The sequence below is a fragment of the Bos taurus genome, chromosome 11, assembly GCF_002263795.3.
Source record: "Bos taurus isolate L1 Dominette 01449 registration number 42190680 breed Hereford chromosome 11, ARS-UCD2.0, whole genome shotgun sequence".
In the NCBI taxonomy this organism is placed as follows: domain Eukaryota; kingdom Metazoa; phylum Chordata; class Mammalia; order Artiodactyla; family Bovidae; genus Bos; species Bos taurus.
In genome coordinates, this window is record NC_037338.1 from 38614567 (window position 1) to 38629409 (window position 14843).

The window sequence follows — 14843 nt, forward strand, 5'->3', positions numbered from 1 at the left end:
GGTTTCATATCATGCTTTGGAATGCTTAATTTAAAAAGAAAGACTATGTTTTAAGTAATTTAGAATTTTTTGAAAAATTTTTATTTTATCAGGCTAAGATTGTTTTGCTTTTCCCTCAAATTCTTGTGCATGCTCTGACATTTAAAGACATAAACAATCATAAATTTGAAATATTAATTGTTTTGGATGTGAGAAATCTTAAGGTATACATTGCTAAAATGAAAGTTGACTTGGTCTATGAAAATACACATGTGTGTAATGATCAGGTTACAGGATCTTGATAAAAATGCTTATTCCAGATTACAAGAAGTTCTGGAAGGACCTCTTGATGTCACAGATATTTTTTCCTGTTGCCTTGATATTTTCAGAATGTCTTACACATCATGTACTATATGTGTCTTTGTGGTAAGTTAGACTTTAGTTAGATAGAACATTTGAACTCTATTCAACTTGGCAGGGCAAAGAGCCTGGAGTCCAATGATTTGTCTTTAGGGCGGTGTTTGGGGAATAACAAAATATTTCAGAATCATTAAGGGTATTACAAGAGGGAATTTGGGAGTGGTTGAAATGCTTTGTGTACTTCTAAGAAGGCAGGATGGGAGAGATTAGAGGAGGAAAACGGCTTTCAAAATTTCACTTGGAGATTTGTAAATATAGTGAGCATTACTGCAGGTTCGTAATAAAATAAAATGATCATAAACTATTAAAAACATAAGGGTTTTTCTGATTTCAGTTTGATAAAACTGAAAAGGTAAAACAGAAAACAATACACATGTTACAAAGGAAGGTTCACTGATAAGTAATATTAGAGTTCTCTCCTGACCAAAGATATATCTGTTATCTTACAAGGTGTGTGATATCATTTTGGTACAAGTAGTGATACCATAGATTACTTCTTTAAACATTATTTTCAGGCAGATAGGCTCTGAGGAAGATAGTGTGAAGTCTTGGAAAGAACACAAACTGGGTTCAGAGTATGCTGGGCAGTTGGCTCTGTGGTCTTGGATGATTTTTTAGCCTCAGTTTCTTTACTTGTAAATTGAAATAATTTTTATTCTCTCATAAGGCTTGGAGTAGGAAATGGCAACCCACTCTAGTATTCCTGCCTGGAAAATTCCATGGACAGAGGGAGCCTGGCAGGCTATAGTACATAGGGTCACAAAGAGTAGAACATAACTGAGCCCACACACACACATACACAAACACACACACATAATAAGGCTTATCCGGCGAAGGCTCCATGCCTTCCCCCTCCTACATCTTCCAGATTTCTAGAAGAGTTTTACTGTCTATCTGTCTGTCTCCAAGATCATGACAATCAGAAAGGTCTAAAGAGTTAAAAGAAGAAAAAAAGTTTAGTTGGTATTAAAAGCAGTACATGAAAATTTAAACTATCTCTTCAGGCTATGCCAAGCAAAGAAGAATTTTTCTAATAATAAAGGCAAATGGGTCTTAAACCTAGGACCTATAAGGAAACTTTTTTTTTCTTGTCTTTTTGTTTAGGTATGGGGATGTGGAGAAGAATGGCAGGTGCTGATGATTTCTGTGTATATGATTCAAAGGCTTGTCTCAGCACAGCAAAGTGGCTGTGTTTTGAATCTGGTTGCTGATTCCTTTTTGGTCAGACCACTTTCCTGAATGCCTTTGTTCTTTCCTGTCATTCAAACGTCAGTGATTGAGTGTACATTACTGAATGCAGTTCTTCTGTCTTTATGGACAAGACTGTGCTTAGAACTTTGCCTAATTCTAGATCACAAGCTCAAATGCATGTGCAGGTCAGAAGCAAAGGAGGGTCCACCTAATACAGCTGTGGTGATTTGGATAGCATGTGCTCAGTCCAGAGAGTAGCCACCAGTCTGCAACTTGTTATATGGACTGTTTATTGCCAGATCTTCAAACTTTTTTCAAGAGCAGTCAGAAATACAGGCTTAAATGTGAGGTTTCCCAATTTTTACACCACCATGCAAACCAAGCAGAGCTTAACTAAGGACTGTAGTTTGTATACTCTGATTCCAGCTGAAGTTAGTGCTTCTTTCTTGATTTTCCTCTTATCGAATGATGAACAAGAGCTAGATAACCTAGGGAGAAATCACAGCCCCATCACATACTACCTGTGAGAACGTGGCAAGTAATTATACTTGGCATCTCTGGCCCTTAGTTTCCTCATCTATAAATTGGAGGTGATGGTAATGGTACTCATCTCATAGGGTTTTGGGGAAGAATCAAATAAGTTAAAATACATAAAGTGCCTACAATAGTGCTTGGGACAGTAGTGGGTGATATTGAAGTGTTTAATATTGTTAAAGCTTCTTTCACGTCCTCCCTTTAGAAGGTCACAGCCTCTTCCCGTAAGGCCTGGGAAGGGAGGAGGAAAAAAGGGAAACAAACTTTTATTGAGCACTTCCTGTGTACCAGGAATTATACCAGATGCTTTATATGACATTTTCTCAATTTAATTCTCAGACAGACTCTTGAGCAGGTTTTATTCTCATTTTGCAGTAGAGAGAACTGAGACTTTATGAGATTCACTTGTCCAAGGCAGAATTAGATTTGGACTTAAGTGGATCTGATTTCAAAACTCATTGTTATACCAGAAAGCTTTCCATCCTTGACCAAGGGAGATTTGCTGTGAATTTGATGCCTGATAGGATCTCTTTCAAAAGGGAATTTAAGGGTAACTGCCTCCTAAATGAATCAGCTTGGGTCCAGATTAACTGGGGAGAACTTTATTATTCACAAACCTACCACCTGCTGTATACTTGACCTCCCAGGCAAGCCTGAGCTCCTCCAGGGTAGAGACTTAGTATCTGCTCTATCTGAAACTCCCAGCATAGTCAATGAATCCAAGTGCTTATAAAGGAAGAGGGATTCAAACTAGGAGGTTCTAAATCTACATGGTTTTGGAGAGTTGGACATGACTTGTGACAAGACAAGTCTAGCCAGGCCAATATAGGACCTTAATTACTGCACTAAAAGCCTCTACATGTTATAAAAGCTTTACCTCCTTTCCTAATAGTGTCCTTTAAGATGTCAATGAATAAAAGCAGATTAGATGGAAGGGGTGGAGGTGTGTGTGAAGACAAAGAAGGGATAAAAGAATGAGAGCGGGGAATCTGTAGAGATAGAGCAGGAGATAAGAAAGGATTTTAATGCCGCCTCCACATGAGATGTTTGAATGGGCCTAGATTTTGCCATCCTTGCCTCATTGACTCAAAGGTGTTAGAAATCAGTGAAATTAACAAAACCACAAACTAAATGATTAATGGGTCTGTTTTCAAGAACCAAGTGGAAAACAAACAGGCAAATAGAAGTACAATTCTCACTCTGTCCCTTTATCACTTTGATCTCTGCCTCCCAGAAAACGGAGGGCATTCTCAGGTCTACTGCATTATCACTTTGCTGCTATCCTTTATCCTATCCAGATGGAGTGGCAAGACCATGGGTCAGGCAGGCTCACAGTTGGATCTTTGGAATTAATCCAGATGCAGAGCAAGTGAATCCATCCATGCAGAGCCAAGGGTTCATGTTTACTCTAGAGTACAGTATTTCCTGACTGAAGGGATTCTGGCTAATTACTTGACCTTTCTGAGTCTCAGTTTCCTCATCTCTGATATGGGAATAATCCTAGAACCTACCTCACATGTCTGTGATGATTAAACAAGTTTTACCGTATGTAAAATGCTTAGAGCAGTGACTGGCTGCTGCTGCTGCTGCTGCTGCTGCTGCTAAGTCGCTTCAGTCGTGTCCAACTCTGTGCGACCCCACAGACGGCAGCCCACCAGGCTCCCCCATCCCTGGGATTCTCCGGGCAAAAACACTGGAGTGGGTTGCCATTTCCTTCTCCAATGCATGAAAGTGAAAAGTGAAAGTGAAGTCGCTCAGTCGTGTCCGACTCTTAGCGACCCCATGGACTGCAACCTACCAGGCTCCTCCATCCATGGGATTTTCCAGGCAAGAGTACTGGAGTGGGGTGCCATTGACTTCTCCAGCAGTGAATGGCACATGATCATTAATATTGTTAATATTAATAAAAGGTTTTAGAGGTGATATTGATCACAAGCAGATGATTGTACTTGCATTGGAAATAACACTTTTTGAAGTGCTTTGATTTTGCAAATGATTTTAAAAGGTCCTTGGTATGAGATCAAGCATCTTCACTCACCACTCTCCAAAAATTAGCCATTTCCATTATGCACAGACTTCTATCCTTTTCTGTAAATTGTCCAGACTTCCAAAATGGAATGCAATATGGTCTTGTTCCTTGGAGATGGAAATGGGATAACTATACAGCAACTGGTGGTGCAGTGGTAAAGAATCCATCTGCCAATGCAGGAGATGTAAGAGATGTGGGTTCGATCTCTGGGTTGGGAATATCCCCTGGAGTAAGAAATGGCACCCCACACCAGTATTCTTGTCCAGAAAATTCTGTGGACAGAGGAACCTGGGGGCTACAGTCCATGGAGTCGCAAAGATTTGGACATGACTGAGCACACACACTTACATATAGCAACTATATATATCAGTAGATAAAGCAGTGATTGATTAGATGAATTAAACATGATTTTTAAAAATAAGGGGAATGAAATTCACTTTTTTAAAGAACTGCTTTGTTCCATACTAGATTATTTCTCATTTTCACTAAACGGGATACAAAGTTGTCAGCCTCAATAACAATTTCACTAAGCTTGGTTTTCAGATTCATACCACAGGTATTTTTTGATCAGAGGAAAGCACCACTGGCAATTCTTAGGAACTGTCCTTTGGACAGTATGACATTATTGTAGATAGGAGAACTGATCATCATTATAGTGGCCAAACAGAATTCGGAATCATGCTCTATAATCACAGTTCATTTAAAATAGGCTCCATCTCCAACATCTTCCCTGGTAAAGTTGAGATGAAGTATAGCACAGCAGAAAGCCACAGATTTGGTGCCAAAAGACCTGTATTTTAATTTTGAACATTAATGATTCCAATAAATTTATGGAACAAACAGTTCTCAAACTTTAGCATGGATCAGACTCACCTAGAGGCTTGTTAAGTGTGGACTGTGGACATTGCCCCTAGTGTTTCTAATTCAGTAGGTCTGCAGCTAGGCTCAAGAATTTGCTTTTCTAGCAAGTTTTCAAGCAAAGATGGTGATGATGCTGGTCTGAGGACTATACTTTTAGAACCACTAGGATACAGTAGGTACAAAAAATTAGATTTAGATGGTTCCAGAGTTGGGCCAGAGATTCCACATCTATAAAAGGGAAGAATTTTGACTTGTAAAGTTATCTGTGAGGATTGGAGATGTTGTGTAGATGCACCCAGCCCTTATGGGCAGTCAAAAAGTACCAGATATTATTCCTTAGAGTCAGACATGGACTCAAGTTCAAGTTCAAGCTCTGCTGACTGAATGATCGATTGTAAAAGTCATAACCTTTCAAAAACATCATTTATTTGTAAAGTGGATGCTACTGTCTGAATTGTGTTCTCCCAAATTCTTATCTTGAAGGCATAACCCCCAAAGTATGGTAGTTGGAGACAGGGCTTTGGAAGGAAATTAGGTTTTGATGAGGTCATGAGGGTGGGGGCCTCACAATGGGATTGGTCTCCTTCTAAGAGGAGACCAGAGAGCTTGCTTCTTCTCTCTCTCTCTCTCTACCATGTGAGCATGCAGCTTGAAAGTAGCCTCTGCAAGCCAGGAAGAGAGCCCTAACCAAGAACCTAATTGGTTGGTACCTTGATCTCCTCCTTTAGAACTGTGAGAAATAGATTCTTAGTGTTTAAGCTATCTGATCTGTTTTGTTGTGGCAACCTGAGCTAACACAGTGGAGTTAATCCCTACCCTATAAATTAGTGATACAATGAGATACTGTATGTACAGCACTCAGAACAGTGTTGGCTACCTGTAGTAGGAGGCAGCTAATGAGTTTTAGCATTATTATTTAATATTACAATTGTAGTCATCACTACACCCTTTCTTCTAAATCTTTTGTGTTGTTTCTTCTTTTGTTAACTTTGCTAAGAACTTCCCAAATATGATTGTAAGCTGACTGCAGGGCACGAAGATGAGGTGATAACTGCTGCTGCTGCTGCTGCTGCTAAGTCGCTTCAGTTGTGTCCGACTCTGTGCGACCCCATAGACGGCAGCCCACCAGGCTCCCCCGTCCCTGGGATTCTCCAGGCAAGAACACTGGAGTGGGTTGCCATTTCCTCCTCCAATGCATGAAAGTGAAAAGTGAAAGTGAAGTCGCTCAGTCGTGTCCGACTCTTAGCGACTCCATGGACTGCAGCCTACCAGGCTCCTCTGTCCATGGGATTTTCCAGGCAAGAGTACTGGAGTGGGGTGCCATGATAACTAGTGAGGGCTAATTCACATCATTGCCTTCAACATTATCATTACAGATTATTTTTCTGTCCCAGCATCTTATCCTTGGACAAGCACATATTTATATAAGAATAAAAATGCTATCAACCCTCTTTCTGGTCTCAGCCTGTCCAAAAGAGTAAGCCATCTCCTGTGGCTCATTTTCTGGTGATGTTCCTTTTTTCAGAACACACTGGTCAGTTGTCTCCTGGGTGGTATCTTGCACATATGTTTCCTATTAAAGTAGCAACTGAAGAGTGGCAACTGTGAATCTTTTCTGGCTGGTGCTCATGTTCCGTTTTCTTCTGTAATTAGCCTTGGGGTGGAAGTTTTGGGAGGAAGGGAGGGGGAGGCTAATTTATGAATTGAAAATTGGACTTGATGCGTATGACACTGGGCGAAATTGCTCAAACTTAGCTGTGATAAGAACTTTCCCTGGTTCTTTCTCTCTTGTTAAAGTCTCCTTATTTACATTTCTACAGTTGTCAAGCATCTAACTTTGTTTTAAAAATCACGTTAAAACATTAAAGACTTGATTAAGTTTTAAAAGTGAAAAGAAAAAATGAAATCAAATACTTTTTTAGGGACATTGTTTTCTCATGGTGAATAACATTATTGGAATCACCTCAATATGAGTGATTAAACTACCAATGGGTCACTTTTAGTGGGTTTTATGAAAAAAAATTATATACAGCCATCTGGGAAAATTTTGGCAGTTTCTTATACAGATAAACATCCATGTACAATATGACCCAGTAATCCCACTCCTAGATTTTTACCTAAGAGAAATGAAAATTTACATTCCCAACAGAACTTTTATACAAATGTTTATAGCAGCTCTATTCATAATTGCCACAAACTGAAATAACTTAAGTATTCAATGGATAAATAAACTGACATATTCCCATAACAGAATACTACTCAGTAGTGAAAAGCAACAAACTATTAAGTAACAATCTGGATGAATCTCAAAGGCATTTTACAGAGTAAAAAGTTACATGAAAAGGGTTATATTTTTTACATTCTTAAAAGGATAAAACCATGGTGATATGGAGACCAGTAGTTTATGGTAGGTGGGGGATTACAAAGTAGTAGCAACAGAGAATTTGGGGGTGTGAAAATTGTTCTGTAACCCTGATTGCACTAATCTTTCTATGACTACACAAGTAGTAAAAATTCACAGAACTGTACACCAAAAGATGTCAATTTTACAATGTTAATTAAACAAAAAAGAATAATGAGGAGGAAAAGAGATATTATGTCTCTTTTAGGAACATAAATGATTGTCCCAGTGTGTTATGCAGTGAAAATTTTAAATGTGTGTTGGGTTGAATCTATTATGAAATTTCTGTACAGGTAGGAAATGTCAGACAAAAACTATTTTTGATTGTGTGGTAATGAAGGGAAGAAGGAAGGATGGGTTTAATTTTACTCATGGTTTCCACGTATATCAACAACCAAAGATCATAGGACAATATAATGAGTTAATAGTGCTCATAAGTTGCTTTTTGAAATCTCTAATCCTCACCTCTTATCAACTTTCTGATCTCCATGGCATTTTCAAAACTGGTTTGCATCTGGATTCTGAGTCTGAGATGCTTGAGATGGGAAGAAGTTAGGTCAAAAGTGGGAGTTCACTTTCCTTTATACTGCACATCAGCTATTCATATCCTACCATCTGAAACTACTTTGTTGTGTGTAATTTATTCCATAAAGTTGCTGAAATAAACAATGCATCCACGGCTCCTTAGATGTGTATTCCGCAGGGACTTGCTTGTCTGTGTGTGATTTTCAGCTCTCTGGGAGCTTTTAGAAGTACCATCCAGCACTTGGGATGTCATGTGGGTTCTTGGAGAGCCTATTATTTACAAACTAGGGTACTTGTTGTGTGTGGTTTGTTATCTGTGACTGATGTGATGTGGACCACAATCCCTATTCCCAAATATTTCCTGAGTCCAGATTAGTGAGTTAGTAATGGGGAACAGACATGCCCACTCTATACCTCAGATAAATACAACAGGATCGAGATTGGGGGAAATGGGTGAGAAGTTACAGCGTGGTGGTTTGTCACTTTCCTCCTAGGAAAACAAGGCACTATGGAAAAGCATGGCGCATTTTCCATGGTGGCGGTTCATTTCTGGGTGTGGCCTGACTTCACTTCTGTGTTGTGGATGCTAAAGCATTTCACAAAGTTCTTCCAGCCCTTCCACCTCCTATCCTTATTGCCAGGAGCTTTGCAGGGTGATGACATGATGTGGAGGAGTAAGGCACAGTCCTTCTCACAGATCTCCCAGATTTCTTCATAGTCCTTACAATGCAAGCAAGTCCTTTTCAAACTACACATTCAAAGTACATTTTGCCTTTTTTAAAGAGGGCTATACTAGCACCAGTACAGATCACTTTAGTGTTCTTTCTTTCAAAAATCAATATTTTCATTTTGTCCCCATAATTAAATCAAAGTACTAGGTTAAAAAAAAATCTCTTCTGAATCCACAGACTACTGGTATCACTTTAAGAGTGCAAATCATTACAGAGCATTTAAAAATACTCTTGTCAGTTCCAGAATATACTTTTGAGTTCCCACTTGCAGAGAACAGATTTCTTCTCTAGAAATCTTCTAGCTCATACTTGAACTTTGGCAAATGGTTCCCTCTTGCCTATTTCCTTGGAGGCTGACAATCCTTATGCTATTCAAAAGTACTTTTTGGAGCATTTTCTATATATAGGCCCTATTCTAGGTAGTGAAGAAATAAGACTAAATCACAGGCTGAAAATTTATTTTAGAACATATGAAATGTTAGGAAGGAAATAAAACATGACTGAGATAGAATGATTGTAGGCTTGGGGAGAATGCATTACTTTAGGCAAGAGGTGGTCATGTAAGATCTCTTTGAGGAGGTTACATTTGAGTAGAATCTATACATAAGAAGCCAACCATGTAAAAATTGAGGAAAGAGCGTTCTAGAGCAGGCTGTTTCTCCATCAGGCACTACACTCTTCACGTTTGAAAGGTGGAGGTGGAAATTGCCTCTATCACCATTTTAATGTATCATCCACTGAAGAAACTGTTTATTCTCCTTAAACCTTGGGCTGTATAGGTTTGGAGATCCTAGTGTTCAGGAGAGGACACCACCACCAGGGAACACAAGTCATAAATCTGGGAAACAGAAGGTTATTCTTTTGTAGCTGGTCATAGGCCAAGTAAGTGAGTGGGATAGAGATGTGGTGGGAATCCTCATTCTTGCTTATTTTAAGTCCTTCATGACGGCATTAATCTCTGAAATCTCTCCAGGAGTAAGGCATTGATTTTCGTTTATTATTTTCCAAGGTAGAGGCAGTTCTAGTGACTTCTCCTCAGGCTTTCCCACCGTAAGACCAGTTATAGGCAGGGAAACAATGTAGGAATTCTGCCAGTTGCTGAGTACATCTATTCCAATTATGCATTATGGAACTGAAAAAATAACCACCGGATGGGCCCAGATACTTATTGTGCCTATTCTGAGACAGACCTGAGCTAAAACTCCATTGATCTCATGACTTCTAGCCTCTATTCTGACTGGTGGGCCACAGTGACATTTTGGTTCTTCTGGAATTAGTGTTAGTTCAAAGCCAGTGTCCATCAGTCCCTAAAGCTCTGATTATTACCTTTCCCCAATACATAGTTACCCTGGTAAAAGGCTATAGGTCCCTTTGGGTATGGCTGGGAGAAAGGTTAACAGCATAAATTTTTGACAGTATACTGGGGTCCTTCCTCAAGGGGATCCATCCTTCCTTTCTTTTTTGAGAACTAAAAATGGGGTTCTTGGTCTGTAAACTAGCTCAAGGCTGGGAACTGATTGAGGGGCGTGACTCTGTTTTTATCATGCATGTTATATTTTTGCTCACTTGACCTAGAACTTTTCTGCTTATACAGGTAAGTGGGAAGTTAGTAGGCTTCCTATCTATTTCTATCTATTTCATTTTTAGGACTGCCATGATTAATTAGCCAACATCATAGCGCTGCAGCAGTAAGACTGTCCGGAATGCCACTTTACTATCCATTATGGTAAATGGATAGCCACTTTACTATCCATTACCATGCCCACCCCGCCTTTGTTGGTTGAATGCTGCCACTTGGCCCCTGCCACCTGGGGATTCGATTACTCCCACCACATTTAGGTTTGCCAATTCAGTACTGTAGTTCCACCGTCAGGTCTGGCATATAGATAAGAACGCTTCAAGGATCCAGGGTTCCCTCATGAATTCATTTCTCACAGTCGTGGCGAAATGTATGTCTCGGACCCTCCCAGGCTGAGTGAGTAGGTCTTAAATGACAAATCCCCTCTAACATTCCAGTCTCCCTAAGTCTTCAAATTCCTTCCTCTACCTTAAACTAACTGTGAACAACCTTTTGGTCCATGTTTCAGGCAACCAATGAAGCAGACTATTAGAGCCTTTTCTAACTCCCTGAGCTGCAGCAATGGCACCCCACTCCAGTACTCTTGCCTGGAAAATCCCATGGATGGAGGAGCCTCGTGGGCTGCAGTCCATGGGGTCACTAAGAGTCGGACATGACTGAGCAACTTCCCTTTCACTTTTCGCTTTCATGCATTGGAGAAGGAAATGGCAACCCACTCCAGTGTTCTTGCCTGGAGAATCCCAGGGATGGGGGAGCCTGGTGGGCTTCCGTCTATGGGGTCACACGGAGTCGGACACGACTGAGGCGACTTAGCAGCAGCAGCAGAGCTGCAGCAGTATGTGCAGACTCTTTACTTAGTAAGCCCAGATCAATAAATTCAGCCTGACTCAACTTTATGTTTCTTCTATCATTATCCCTTACTCTTATTATCCATTCAGACACATATTCTCCAGATTTCTGATCATGTAAGTTAGAAGACTCAACTATTCTTTTAGAGTCTAAGGCAACTCTTTATGGATCACATTTTGTACCTCACCTTTAGGGGCCTGTTGGCACTTGTGTCTAGTTATAGATCTAGAATGGCTTCCCCAGTGGCTCAGAGGTGAAGAATCCACGTGCAATGCAAGAGATGCAAGTTCAGTCCCTGGGTTGGGAAGATTCCCTGGAGGAGGACATGGCAACCCACTCCAGGATTGCCTGAAAAATCCCATGGGCAGAGGAGCCTGGCGGCTACAGTCTATAGAGTCGTAAAGAGTTGGATAAAACTGAAGTGACTGAGCCCATAGATCCAGAACAGATCTAGAAGCAAAGAGGGGCTTTCCAGGTGGCTCAGTGGTAAAGAATCTGCCTGCGAGTGCAGGACATGCAAGAGACACAGGTTGGATCCCTGGGTTGGGAAGATCCTCTGGAGGAGGAAATGACAACCCATTCCAGTATTCTTGCCTGGAGAATTCCACGGACAGAGGAGTCTGGTGGGCGGGCTACAGTTCATAGGGTCACAAAGAGTTGGGCATGACTGAGCACGCAGGAGGGGTAGGTCCTGAGGAGACTCAGCATTGTCTTGCATGGAAACTATCTCAGTGAAGGCTATCATAGTTTCCTCAGGACATACAGGGTTAATCCCTGATAGGGAGCAAGAAGATGGGGGCAGGGAGAGACTATAGATAGAGAAACAGTCTGAGGACCTAATTAGGAAATTTGCTAAACTTTCATATTTAGAAATGCACTGTTTCATATTTTAGGTATGTGCTATTGCTCTGAAAAGAATTAAAATACTATTTTCTGGTATAACCAACTCATTTATTTTAAACAATTATAACAACCTACTATGTGCCAGGAAATCTAGGTGCTAGGAATACCACAATGAACACCACAGAGCCTCAAACTACCCTCAAACTACCTACATTCTGGTGAGGAAGACAGACAATTAAAAAAGCCAAAAATGTATATAGACAATGTCAAGTAGTGATAGGTACTGTGAAGAAAGAGCCAGGAAAGGGGATACAGAGTGATGGACTAGAGGAGCTGTGTTACACAGAGTAGTTGGAGGAGGTGTTTCTGAAAAGGAGTAGAGGCTTGAAGTGAGAGAGCTACTAGCTGTGTGAATGTTTGGAGAATGGAGCGGAGTTGGGTATGGCTAGTAAGGAGGAATGGAAGGAACTGACAGAAAGGGAGGTTAGGGGGCTGATTCTGTAGGGTCTCGAGAGGGAGAGGGAGGAGCAAGGAGAGAGAAGAGGGTCAGAGCAGGAAAGGGAGGGAGAGAGTGAATTGGGAAGGTGGGAGAAAAGGAGATGGAAAAAGAGGTGGAGGAAGTCAGGTAGGCTGGGGCTTTTATTGGCAAAGTTTAGAGAATTGAGATTGAGAGGCTCTGGAGCAACTGTGGGACTACTAAGAACAGGAGACAGGATTTCTAAAAGTATTGCTGAAAGTTATGAATTTCTTTACTTTCATAACTTAATTTCTTAACTTGGATGGTTTTTCCTTTAATGTTCTTTGGCAGATATGACAAGAAGTGGGGATTATTTTTACAATTACTTATGGTCATTGGCCTGTTTTTCTTTTAATGTAACAGTACACTGGAACTGGACCTTGTGCACACATTTGGGTTAAATTTAAATTTAATAAACATTAAATTTATGTCTCACATTGTGTCCCGGAATGACTTTTCAGAGATCCTGCATAGCATAGTAGCCTTTTTTCTCTTTGAGGAACATATTCAGCTGAGCCTATGGAAAAATACATAGTACATGCATAGCATACAGTATATAGTATGCAATGTTAAATTGCTTATTGAATTTATTTTACGATTATCCACAAAAGGTTTTATTATTGTTTGTATACAATAATGTTAAATCCATGTTAAATCTATTTCTAGGACTGTGACTCTACTGAAAACTCTTCATTTTACACAAAGTATTATAAATTGGTTTTCAGTCTGCTCCCTTTACTAGTATGTAGGCTTCATTAAGGTAGTGGCTCTTCTCACTGCTATATCACAGGTCCTAGAAAAGTAGCTGGCACATAGTAGGTGTTCAATAAATTTTAGATGACTGAGAGGTGAATTCATAAGTGAAGCAAAAGGAGCTTGCTTGTCAAATCATCTTGACCTTTAATGCTAGAAAATGCTGGAAATACAAATGGATTTAGGCTAGTTAAAAGTATAATTAGTTATAACATTTTATATTTTATAGTAATTGCTCTATAGCATTTTTTTCTTATGATACTTACTTCAGTGATAATGATGAGAAATAATCTCTATTCAAATAGCAATACCTATTTAAACTCCATAGACTCCTAAATTAAAAGAAAGTAAACAAAGATAGCAAACAAAATATATCTACTTACTTTTTTCACAAGTTATAAAAACAATCAGCAACTTTTAGGTTGTTTTATTTCATGCTAATATATTTATCAAGAAAGGTAGAAGTGTATTATTGGTATAAATATGGAACTAGGTTAACTTCTCTGGTTTCATGAATAAATCTTTAAGAATGGTAGGCTAATGATTGGTGTTTTAGCATCTTAGGACCACCTCTCTCAGAAACATTTCTCTTTAGGGTTTCACTAAGAGTGCTTATTTTATTGTATAACCATAAATGCATCACAGCAAATCTAATTTGGGATGTTTACTGATGCTTGTTTAGATGCTGAAGGCAATGCATGAGGAACTGATGGTGACCGATTCTTATCCAATCAGTTCCTGATGCAGTATCTGCGACATCAAAAACTCTGTGTTAATTATATTCAGTATCATTTATTTCTGAAAGCAGCAACTTTGTTTCCACATATGAAATCTGCAATTAAGTAACTCTTTTCAACATGTAACCTGATAAATCAATACAAATTCATGCTAATGAGTAATTTTCCCATTTACCAAGAGAGATATTGTAAAGGTAGTATGTGTAAGACTCACTTAGCACAATCATTTATTTCATGGCAGACCAACAAAAATGAGTATTTTTTTAGAGAGGATATTTAAAAAATAGCTATCCTTAAGCTATTCTTATTTTTAATAATTATTTTTTAAATATTAAAAAATGAGGTGAATTTGAATAAGACAGTCTAACATCTTCCCTGGTGGCTCAGATGGTAAAAAGTCTGCTTGCAATGAGGGAGACTGGGGTTCGATCCCAGGGTTGAGAAGATCCTCTGGGGCAGGAAACGGCAACCCACACCAGTATTCTTACGTGGAAAATCCCATGGATGGACGAGCCTGGCGAGCTACAGTCTATGGGGTTGCAAAGAGTTGGACACAACTGAACGACTAACACATACATACAACACAATGATCATTTAATTTTAGATTCATTGATTAGGATAAACTGCATGTACATTTTCAAAATGAGTTTGTTATATCTTCTTAACCATTCTAGAGCTCTAGCTCACTGAAGTGGTATGATTAGAATTAGAGTTATAGATATATAGGAGGCACGTGACACCAAGAAGAATGTTGTGGCCAAGTGTATGACCCCAAGAATGTTACTGGTTTCTTATTGATAATTTTACAAGTCAGCTTTTTATGATCTCATCATGAATTTCTAACTAGTCCTCAAGAATTCCCCCCAAATATAGAATAAATGTGGAGAAGGCAAT

At 39.5% G+C, this 14843-nt stretch overlaps 1 protein-coding gene and 1 non-coding gene across 6 annotated transcripts in view; one reads left to right on the forward strand and one right to left on the reverse strand.

The window, feature by feature from the left end:
- Positions 1 to 14843, forward strand: part of LOC107132925 (uncharacterized) — a 471858-nt gene that overhangs the window by 318182 nt on the left and 138833 nt on the right. The gene's annotated exons all lie outside the window — the stretch shown is intronic.
- On the reverse strand, positions 13886 to 13995 carry MIR217 (microRNA mir-217). The gene has a single exon (NR_031145.1). It is a non-coding gene; the product is annotated as a microRNA mir-217 (primary transcript).